This window comes from Leptinotarsa decemlineata, unplaced genomic scaffold (assembly GCF_025532065.1).
Source record: "Leptinotarsa decemlineata unplaced genomic scaffold, Ldec_3_MD MMD2_P_RNA_scaffold_9, whole genome shotgun sequence".
In the NCBI taxonomy this organism is placed as follows: Eukaryota; Metazoa; Arthropoda; class Insecta; order Coleoptera; family Chrysomelidae; genus Leptinotarsa; species Leptinotarsa decemlineata.
In genome coordinates, this window is record NW_027412536.1 from 15,366,917 (window position 1) to 15,379,164 (window position 12,248).

Here is a 12,248-nt window from a genome sequence, read left to right on the forward strand (position 1 = left end):
TGTGTGTGGCTCTTCAGCTTCCTGAGAGAACGTTCCCTGCAAAAGGCCGTCAATGGGTATCTCTCGAATACCTTTACCATCACCGCTGGCGTTTCTCTGGGATCCATATTGTCTCCAACCCTCTTTTAATGGTATATCAACGACTTATTGGAAAAAACCAAGAATAGAATATATCGCTTTGCCGACGACAGCACACTTGTCTCGTCATTACATTTGGATTCCAGGACATCGGTTGCGGATAGACATCTTCACCGGCAGCAGGAGGTTGCATGAGAATGTAGAAGTGATTTCGAACTGAGGTGAAATTAACCAGGTTCAATTCAATGCCACAAAAACCCAGGCATCGGTTTTCTCCAAGAAGATAAATGTCTCCGAACTGGATATAATAATGTCAGGTCAGACAATTCCGTTATCTGCTTCGATACGTTTTTTGGGGTTAAAATGGACACTAATATGTCTTGATACAATCATGTAGTTGGAATTGTAAATGATGCTTCTCAAAATCTTGGATAACTGTTCCAAATCAGAAAACTGAACACACCTCAGCAACTTTTGATGCTTTATAAAGCTGCAGCCAAACATACCCTGAAGTTGCTGGATTCCATCCAGAAAAGAGACATCCGCCTGATTGGAGATGTGACCATCACGTGCAACCTTGATACCCTGGAACATCGAAGAAAGGTTGAAGATTTGTCTCTCTTCTATAGATACTTTCACGGGAAGTGTTCAAGTGACTTGGCACATTTGATTCCACCAAGAGATGTACATATCAGAAATACGTGACGGACTGTGGCTGCTCATCGTTTTGACGTTCAACTCAGTACAGCTCGAACTCCACTGCTCAAGAACTCTTTCATCTGGAGAACTGTGTTTATGTGGAACAAACTTCCTGAGAACGTTTTTCTAAATGGATTCACTCCCCAGCGATTCAAATCTAATGTAAGTCGCTACTTTTGCACAGGCTCCGATCTGAGAGCGCCTTGTAGATTTTCCTACAGTGCTTGTATTTTGTCCTTGAAGAAACAGTCTCTTCAAACTAAGCTTTGAAGAGAAACTGTGATTTAAACCAAGGTTTGAAGAGAGACTGTTCTACAAGAGCTAATTGGTCATCCTCAATAGTAGTTTTGATATCTTGAGAAAAATGTTAAATTCACCAGAATTCATCTGAAGACATTGTTTTGATGCTTTTTGTATAGAGTGAATATCTCCATTAATGAAATTACATGCCGTTTCCACATCCCCTGGATAAAAACTGTAATAAATCTGTGTATCGTCAGCATAGCAGTAAGCAGTGTAATGTACAAGAGAATTCAGGATTGTTGAGGTTCATAAAGAAAACAGAAGTGGTCCTGATATAGACCCTTGTGGGACACCAGATTTGAGGTTTACTATCGTTGAACTGACATATACAACAATTACCCGACAACTTTTCTTGATATTCTTCTATACCTATTTGTTACCGTTTTCGAAATTTGAGTTAATTTAAATTCTCTTCTTCTGAAATCTTGACCTCTAAAAATGCTAATATTTTTGAATTAAAGAATGCTATGGTACCGAAATTTGGTTTGGAATTGGGTGATACTTTGAGAATAATACTTTGAGGTAATTTCCGTTACTTCAATACAGGGTGCTAAAAAATACAGTCTTTCCTTTGCTAGAAAAACTTACTTGAAGTTGACTATTTCTATGTATCATCACAAATTCAGAAAGCTGTTGAAATTTGCTCTCTTTCTATGTATTTCATTTGTATACTTATCCAGTCAAGATTAGGACTCATGAGCATTTATTTGTAGAAATACAACTCAGTAAATGTCCCTTTAGAAAGCAAATTTCAACAGCTTTCTGAGTTTGTAATAATACACAGGGTTTCTATTCGAAATAATCAACTTTTAGTCACTTTCTCAAGCAAACTAAAAACTGTGTTTTTTCACTTCCCTGTATTGAAGTAACGGAGATTACGCTGGAGGGTGGGAAACCTTTAAGTATCACCTGATTCCATTGCGGTATAGTTCAAGTAAACGATATAGTGCAACCTACCTTCCAATAGTTTTCCTTTAATAATATAGTTAGGGAGCTAACTAATTTTGTTATTCAATAATCATTTCTGATTATATAAGAATCACAATAACTATATTCGATGGTAAAACGGACCCTTAAGGTAGAACGGACCTGACTAATAACTTTCAAACTGTTAACGCCATCTATTATCGACTTGCATCAACTTGACAGTCGCCTTTCACTTAAAGTTGGTCAGTGTCCTTGAAGCGGCTGTCCTTGAAGCGGCACATGTTTTTATCAAGGTAAATTCATTTTTACGTATTTTGATGTAAAAACAGCAAATTTTGATCTGCATTCAGTTTTATTACGTTAAAGATATCAGGGATTTTGTATTATTGCATGATATATTGTTTGTTTTACTCAGTTTCCTCCTCAATCTTAACCTCAAAATAATTTATTGTTTACATGTCTGCTTAAAAGGCAAAACGGAACGGGCAAAATGGACCACGTGGTCCGTTTTACCTTCAATGCATTTGGTTTGTGATTATACATACATAATTTGATATTATAACTAGGTCTTTTCATTTCAGATGGTTAACAACTATGTTGTTCCAAAGACTACATTAATAGGAAGACTTACCAAATATGAAAGTACCAAAGACTTAACTGTATCTACGGAAAAGAAAATGGGCAGGTATGAAAAGATTTTCAATGTCGAACAAGAGAGAGAACTATCATTCTATGTCAAAATATGGAAAATCGCTTTTTCGGTTTAACTCAGACGTCTCGCATATGAGCTAGCCGAACAAAATAAACTACAACACAATTTCTGTCACGAGACAAAAATGGCTGGAAGAATATGGCTCGAAAATTTTTACGAAAACCAGAACCCACTTCAGCAGCTCGAGCATCTGGATTCAACCAAGTTCAGGTTAAACGGTTTTTCGATTTATTAACAGATATAACAACAAAGTATAAATTGACACCCAATCGAATCTTCAATGTCGATGAAATGGGCATGACAACGGTACCAAAAAGTATGCCTCGTATTGTTAGTACAAAAGGAAAGAAACAGGTGGGGCTATTAACTTCTTTTGAGCGAGGCCAGCTTATTACTCTCGTTTGCTGCTTCGATGCGGACGGGTCTTACAATGTCTCCCTTATTCGTGTCCCCTCGTAAAAAGATGAAACCCGAATTGATGCTAAATGCTCCACGAGGATCTTCGGCGTTTTGTCATGAAAGCGGTTGGATACAAAAAGATATTTTCACAGAGTGGTTCAAGAAGTATATTAAATTTTCGAGAGCGATCGTCGATAATCCAGTCTTGCTTTTGCTCGATAGGCATGCCAGTCACACAGAAAACATGAACATTATCAATTTAGGACGGGAAAACTGCACAAACGCCTCACTGCACAAATAGACTACAACCATTATATGTCGGATTTATGAAACCTTTTTCAACTTATTATACCGAAGCTGCAAATAACTGGCTGAGATTTACTTCGAGAAAAGTAATAACCCAATTTCAAGTTGCAGAGCTAGTCGACAAAACCTTCTAAAAAGCTGCAACTTTGTCAACTGCTTATAATGCTTTTCGAGCCACTGGCATCTGGCCGATAAGCTCTGACGTGTTCACAGAAGCAGACTTTTTGGCAGCAGCGACCACTGATATTGAGATGCCAGAAGCAACATCAAGAGATAACGAATCAGCACCATCGATGATTCAATCTGAAGAAGCGCTCATCAATGACGAACCTTAATTATTAGTAACTGCCGATCATGCAGCTATTCAAATAAATACGACAACACCTCTAATCAATAATGAGACATTTACAGCGGAACTTGGCACATTCAGCAATGAAGGTGTCACTTAACCATTGTTTTCAATGACTGATAAAGATTTGAACCCCGCTGTACCACCGCCATCAGCATCAAGTGATCAGAGCATTTCCCAAAATAAAGATCTAACCAGCAATGATCAGCAACAGCCATCTACGAGTACATCCTTTTCTATTGCTCTAAAAGATATCATGGCCATGTCTAGAACTTCTGAACAGACTAGACCTAATATTAAGCGAGGAAAGACAGTCGAAATAACATCATAACCCTATCGCCAAGAATTAGAAACTACTAAAAAAAGCACAGGAAACGAAAGAAAACGCAAAGAAGGTAAACCAGAATCTTTTTACTGGAAAGAAGGGGATAGGGAAACAAACAAACACTCAAAAACAAAAAGGAAAGGGAAAATCTACGAAGAAGAACTCTAGAAAGGAAAGCAAAGACTCATCTAGCCAAGACGAAGAAGACGTACGATGTTTCTGTTGCTCTCATTTATTTTCTGAATCAACAGAAGGCTGAGTACAGTGCCTCGCACTGTAGTTGTGCTGGTGTCGAAGATAATGATGAAGATGTTAGGTTTGTTTGCGAAAGATGTGCAGTTGAATAAATAGTAGAGTTTTTTTTTCGTTCTTATGTTTCCATGGGTCAATTTTGCCTTCATGACTGGTTCATTTTACCGTGTAGGCAGAATGGACCAAACCGAGGGTTTTAGAAATCATCCAATATCTTCTATATCTGTGATTTGATTCAAGTGATCCTTAAAAATGAGTTTGATTAATGAATGCTCAATTATACAATAATAACAAAACAAGAAGAATAAATATTTTATTTTTATGTTACATTGATTTTTCCTTAACTGGTCCGTTATACCTTCTGTTCCCCTACAATCGATCGCTTCAAAAACACTTCACCAACTTTCTTCGAAAGCTTCTGATAATTCCATATTATCTGTTTCACTATATCACTGTCGTCATTTAAATCAACGATGAATTCATTTTCACCATTAATATGGAAGTGCCAATCTCCATATAGTCTTTTTCAACTAAAGTTACTTTTTTAATCCTTCTCTGTGAGTCTTCTTCGGTAATATTAGATACTTCTTCTTTAACTATTTCTATTACCTTCTTATCAAATTTTGGAAAATTATTTTTACGCTTGATACTTTCTTTCAATTTTCCCCAAATCAACTCGATGAAATTGAAAACACAAAAATAGGGGGGAAGTTTCAGTATGGTGTGTCCATACTTTTCAGCAATACTCTCAAGGGCATACACTCTTTCAAATGTTTTTCTCTGTAAAACTTCAAGTAGGTAGGTATAGGTATGGTATCTTTAAAATACAAATTGCTATCCATTGAAAAACTTTGTATTTCATCTATCGTGGAATTTTTATTCGGTACACTATTCGCATCCAAATTTGGGATCAATGCTTCCATATTCTTATGATGTTCTTATGATAGTCAGTATTGCAGTCCTCAAGTTTTTTCCACATAATTTCAAACAATTTGGAACCTATTCTTCACTTCCTCCGCTCTGCACAATGATTAGTCGCGATCCTTTGTTTGCAGGCATGTTAGGCGTACACATTCTCGAACAATCAGTCCACCATTCCGTCTTTCTGCTTGGAATTTGTTTATTATTTTAAATCTAAATCCTAGTTTCTTTATCCAATTCTGAAGAGTTTTTGTCACAGCAGCTCACGTTATGGCAGGAAGTATTCAATTTCTTCCTTATGGTTTCAGTTGTAGGAATCTCATTGCTTTTGTAACAGTCGTATCGTATATTGTTTTTTTCAATGATTTTATTAGATGAACATCTAAAGGTTTTGGTAATCCCGTATCACATCGCGTCTTGCGTTCATAAGGTTTGTGTTTGACTATCTTACGTACAGTTGATTAAGGAATTTCGGTCAAATCTGATGTTGCTTGTAATAGTTTGTTTCCCTCGAAACCAAACTTGAGATGTAGATTCTTATATACACTGAAACATACTCTCTGTCAAATGCATCTGAATCTTATTCACTGTTTTTTTTTCGCATTGTTCACCATCGCTATTGGAATCACTACACAGGAAAAAGTCTGCGTTATCACACTCGTTATTACTATCAGTACTTGTCCAAGGATGCCACATTTTAAATATATATCGAATTTCAACACTCAAATCGCCAGTGTTCAGTTCCTGAACTGAACACTGGCGACACAACGTCTATACTCATCTCCACATTCTATTCGTCACCGTAGCATGACTTCAAATTTAATTTGATGACTCTTCAGCCAATCAAAAAACCCGTTTAATAAAAAATATTCAATACGAACCGCCAATTCTTCAGTCCACGTGGACTAGTTGGCAGCGGCATTATTTCTCTGTATTGATTTTTTTTGGTATTTGAGATGCCGATAGCTTTAATTATTCACATTACAGGTTACTTCGACTATACCGTAGTATTCTTTAACTCAAGGATATCAGCATTTTCAGAGGTAGTGATTTCCAAAGAAAAAAATCGAAATAAATTAATTTTTATAAAATGATAACAGATAGGTAAAGGGAAATTTAAAAAAAAGTTGTTGAGTTATTAATGTAGATTCCAAAAATAATATCACATACAGTGTGCTCCATTTGAAAAATGAAAGTTGCTACTACTTTCTAACGGAGGTGGCAACACCGCATCGTCAAAAATATTTCAGTTGGATATGTTCAAAAACAGTTTCAAAAATGAAAATGACAACTCTGAAGAAATAAGTGAGATGCATTTTATTAACCATGTCTAATGTCTACAAGAACAAGAAAGTATTTTTAGCTGCTGGCCCAAGGTTGATAGTTTACTGTATATACTACAGGTGAATTTTCATTTCTCTCAAGAAAAAGATATGTATTGATCAATTTCTATTTTGTCCCCTTCAAAGTACTTTCTCTCAGATATAATACACTTGTGCCAGGGTATTTTCCAATCTTTGAAGCAGTTCTGATATGCACTTTCTGGTATGTCCTTGAGCTCTATCAGCGATTCAATTTTTTTCTGCTCGATTGTCGAGCATCCATCCTTCCGTGGGTCTTTCCAATCCTGGAAGCAACAGAAAATCACAGGGAGCCGAATCTGGTGAATACGGTGGCTAAGCCATGATAACGATGTTGTTTCTGGTCAAAAAATCGCGAACAAGCAATGATGAGTGAGCAGGTGCATTATCGTCATGCAAAAGCCATGAATCTTTTCTTCACAATAGTAGACTTTTCTTCGTATTGCTTCTCGCAAACGGAGCATAACTTCAAGATAATACTCCTTATTGACCGTACGACTGTGTGGCAGGATCTTTTGATGCACTACGCTACGATAATCGAAGAAAAAAGTGAGCAAAACCTTGACATTTGATCAAACTTGTCGTGCTTTTTTATCTTCGCTCTTCCATTTGGAGGATTCAGGATCGCCGTTGATGTCATTCAACAATTCTTAGGCGATGTTCATGCGACGGTTTTTTTATTCATGTGATTCGACGATTCTCCATAACAATTTTCTTCTCTTTTTCAATATTTCCTGGGACACCCAAGGTGAACGTCGTCATTCACAACTTCTCGACCTTCTGTGAAAAGCTGGAACCACTCGTAAACATTTTTGTGACTCAGAGTACAATAACCGTATGCCAGTGTGAGCATTTAAAATGTTTTTGAGCACACAATTCCATTCTTTACATAAAATTTGATGCAGATTCTGTGATCCAGTTTTTTCGATAGCATCTAGATGCTATGCTTGATTTAGGGTATAACTATTTTGCAGGTCTGCAGGTCAGAAAATTGTTCTCAGTAGACATTGTTCTCGTAATCTTGTAGGAGGACAGAAATTCTTGCAGGTCGGAGCTGACAGACACGAATCTCGACCAAGTTAATCATTTTAGATTTAAACATTTTCTAAAAAGTTTCACAATTCTTAAAAAATTGGAAATACATTTTGCAGGTCGGCGGAAATTCTTGCAGGTCGGGTCTCCCAGACATAAATCTCGACCAGGTTGATCATTTTCAATGAAAAAAATTACAACGCCCACGCTTTGGGTATGGAAAAATTCCAGATTCCTCATTAAATTGAAAATAAATCTTGCAAGTCGGCAGAAATTCTTGCAGGTCTGGTCTGCCAGACATAATATTGAGTAATATTTGAAGAAAAATTTGACCAATACTCTATTTTTGCTAGAGTCCAAATTCAGTACGATCAAAAACAAATACTCAATTTTATTGTGCACAAAAAACTTGCAAAAGTTACAGAAAGCCGTCGTTTATCTTTAGTGACATTTGTCTAGTCATATTTAACTGAAAACTTCTTTTATTTTTTCGTAGAGATATTACAATTTAATTTTTTATGGTTTATTTTTTACGAAGAATATATTTGTGTTATCTAGTTCACATAGTTTATTATTTGTTTTTTTGTGCGATATTGCGACCAAGAATTAATTATTTTCATACTTATGAACGTTAGTAGTATTTCTGTTTCCCTACCCAATGTCTCTTCCTTACCTAAAAAATGGCCAAATGAAATACTCCAAATCTGATATGAATGGAATATTACAATCTTCTTCGATTTTCTTCGATTGACGACTTGTTTATTTTGTGGAAATTCATGTTCACTGAGGATACACTACAAAAACACACTTTTGTCTATTTTCCACTATATTTCTTTATTGTCTTTATCGTCAATAAATATTACAATCAACCCGCAAGCTATGTTTTTGTATCATAAATGGAAAGAAGTCCGACCTGCAATTTTTTCATCCTCAAAGGATGAGGATTGGATTTTTTTCTGCGAGATTTATGTCTGGGAGACTCGACCTGTAAGAATTTCTGTTGACCTGCAAAGTTTATTTTCAATTTGAAAAGGAATGTGGAATTTTTCCATACAAAAAGGTGGGGGTTGGAATTTTTTTTGTCGAAAATTGTCAATCTGGTCGAGATTATTGTCTGGGGGACCCGACCTGCAAGAATTTCTGCCGACCCGCGAGGTTTATTTTCAATTTAATGAGGAATGTGGAATTTTTCCATACTCAAAGGATAGGGTTTGGAATTTTTTTTCTCGAAAGTGAAGAACCTGCTCGAGATTCATGTCTGGGAGACCCGACCTGCAATAATTCCCGCGACCTGCAAAATTTGTTTCCAATTTTTTAAGAATTGTCAAATTTTTGAATGGGCGTTCGAAATTTTTTCAGTCGAAAATGATTGACCTGGTCAAGATTTATGTCTGGCAGACCCGACTTGCAAGAATTGCCACCGACCTGCAAGTTTTATTTTCAATTTAATGAGGAATGTGGAATTTTTCCATACTCAAATGGTGGGGGTTGTCGAAAATGATCATCCTGGTCAAGATTCATGTCTGGCAGACCAGACCTGCGAAAATTTCTGTCCTCCTACAAGATTACAGGAGCAATGTCTTCTGATATCAATTTGCTGACCTGCAGACCTGCAAAATAGTTATACCCCTTGATTTACTATGCTCTATCATGTTCCCAATTTTGACTGGTACGGATCATGCTGAGAGAGTTTCGATCCCATTTTTTCCATTCAGGACGGAAGGAATAAAAAAATCATATATATTATGGAAGGCAAATATATTATTATTTTTAGATCATGCTGGATGCGAATAGAAGGATATTATTCAAGCACTTCAGACGAAGCTAAAGTTGCTCACACACTATTTCGGAAATTTCCATTAATGTGACAACCCTGGTTCATGGCCTACTTGAAGTTGCGGTAGTAGGACATGAGGTCTATCAGGACGTTGCGCAAGCGCAATTTTGTGGATGCAACAGGCGATCAATATGCTCGTGAAAGACTATAACGATGCCAAAAATGTTGAATTCATAATTTCGCAAGATGGGGCTCTACGAATTTATTTGAATCCTAATTAAAATTTATTGTCTTTAAAAGGAATTATATTTGATTGCCGCATAGTGAATTCATAAGCAGATGTGAATAAGTGTATCCTAACACACTTTTTACTTCCGAGTAACATTTTTATAATAACTAGTCTATATGAGAAAGTTTTTGAAAATATTATTGTTTTCAAAGTTATCTTGGAGAATTTCCCAAACTCGTTTCAAAATATAGTTGGGAGAACCAAAATAGTACATCAACTCCATCGAGACCAAGTAAAAGAGGGCAACCTACGGTGAAAACTTTTTAACAGTAGGGAAAGGAGGTGTTACTGAAAATTTCTAGTCAACCAATGATTCATGAAACCTTTATAACCGTTTCGTACATATTTTTTCTGAAACAAAAACTTAGAAGAAACCAAAACAGAAACCAAAATAGAAACAAAAACATGATATCATGAATATATAGTGCATTTCTTCAATGCCCCTCCAATTTTTTTCCCAGATGGCGCCCAGTGGCCATCTTGAGAGTTTCATCTGTCAATTTCACTTCAAAATACAGTTTTCATGCATTAATTTCATTATCCCAAATTTCAACCTTTTGAGTTGACCCGTTCAAAAAAAAAGGGGGGGGGTTACATTAAAGAAATGCACTGTATAATACATACGGCATAATGTAATGAATTCTATTAAGTAACAAACTTTTAAAAGCATGAGTACAATTTTCTTTGTTTTGCGAAACTATCGCTATTGAAGTTTCAATTCTAATTTACCCAAATTGCACTAGATTGTTTTTGACAATTACAGTGACAAAATTGTCACCGTTGAAAACGAAAGTTCTTGATAGGATTCGAAGAAATGAGTTTCATAATTTGATAAATTGATAAATGGCAACATCGCAATTAATCCTCAAATTTCTTTGTGAAAATCTTCAGAGATGACAGACATTTCTTATGAATCTGTGAAAAAATGTCTTTTCCATCAGTTTAAAATGAACCTTTCACTACCAGTAAGTCTTCGGCTAAAAATAATTCTCAACAATATAAACTAATGCTCTCTGTGAAGATTGTATGGTTTTTTTTGGAAGTGCTTCCACTATTTTCCTTGTTGGATAATTTAGACTTCTACTGTGTCCCTTCTGAACATCACCAAGTCAAATTCGATCATTAATTGAAGGACTATTAGAATTCCACCGCTAATAAAATTATGATCTTCATTTGATCATAAAGATCAATCCCTGAATAGGCTGAGTGAATCTGAGTTGGCGGAGCCTTCTTCAATGAGCCTTTTTCCTGAGAATAGTACAGCAAACGTGTCTCGAGAGGCAGCACTAGTAGTAGGGACAAACAATAAACTATTCACATGTAAAACAGTGTTATTTACGTAATAATAATTTATTATGTAAAAATATAAATCTGATATAAAAAATTATTTTGTGCTAGTATAATGCCAACAAAGCATTGCTTTTTGCGAATTGTACGTCGGATAATCGATATCCGGAAGAAAACGTGTTTTTATACCGTTTATAAAACCTCATAACAATGAGGTTAGATGTAAGAAATGGATACATGCTTCGAGTAGAGTGGATTTATAAGTGCAAAAAATAAATGAATATTCATATGTATGCTCTAAACATGAAATGAATAGTAAATTTTCATAGTCAATTACCATTGATTAGAATGAGATATAACCTCGATCTTTTATTAAATTATATTCATTTATAATATTTAATTAAATTTATTTCATTACCATCTATATTTGATTCATATTTCATTCGGAAATAAATCTGAAATTCATAATTATTTTTAATTTCATTTATCACAGTTTGAATCTGCCGCTACTCTTTTACTATAGTCTGTATACTAACCTGCCTATTAATTAACTTTTTTCCCGTTACTTTTAAATTACGGCATGCAAGCCAACGTTTTAATGTTTCAACATTGTTATTCTGTACAGTTGCAAATTTTAGTTTTGCTCCAGGAACATTTTCTTCTGTTAAAAACATTCTTTTTAAATTGTACTTTACCATATGTTCATATGAGGATTAAGCAGTGTTTGTCGCTACCGAACTACTAGCGCTGCTAGCGAGCGATTTTTCGTACTTCACGAAAAATGTTCATTCGATTGTGTAATTTTTATTCAATATCTACTAAACTATTGACAGTAATACAAAAGCAATTATGAACTTCTTTATCATCAAATTATCCGCAATTTTCTTCCGTAGAAGTTCTTTCTTGAAAATTCAACAATCAAATCATCTTTAATAGATATAATAAAAGGGTAGTTGACCGCCCTCGGTTTATTTGTGGGCGCTAATAGCCAAAACAACACAACCGATTCGGGTGCGGTTTTCCCTAATCCTTTATGGTGAGCTTTACTTACCATTTGTTTCATGAATGAAAAAGTTATGTCAAACATCTATAGGAGCCTGCTAATTTCCGACCAATCTCCCATACACTGTGTCCGTAAAGTATGGAACAAATTCATTTTTAGCTAAACAGGTCATTTTAAGGAATAATCCTGAAACTCGTCGATTTTTGATATTAATTTACCGTATTTTAA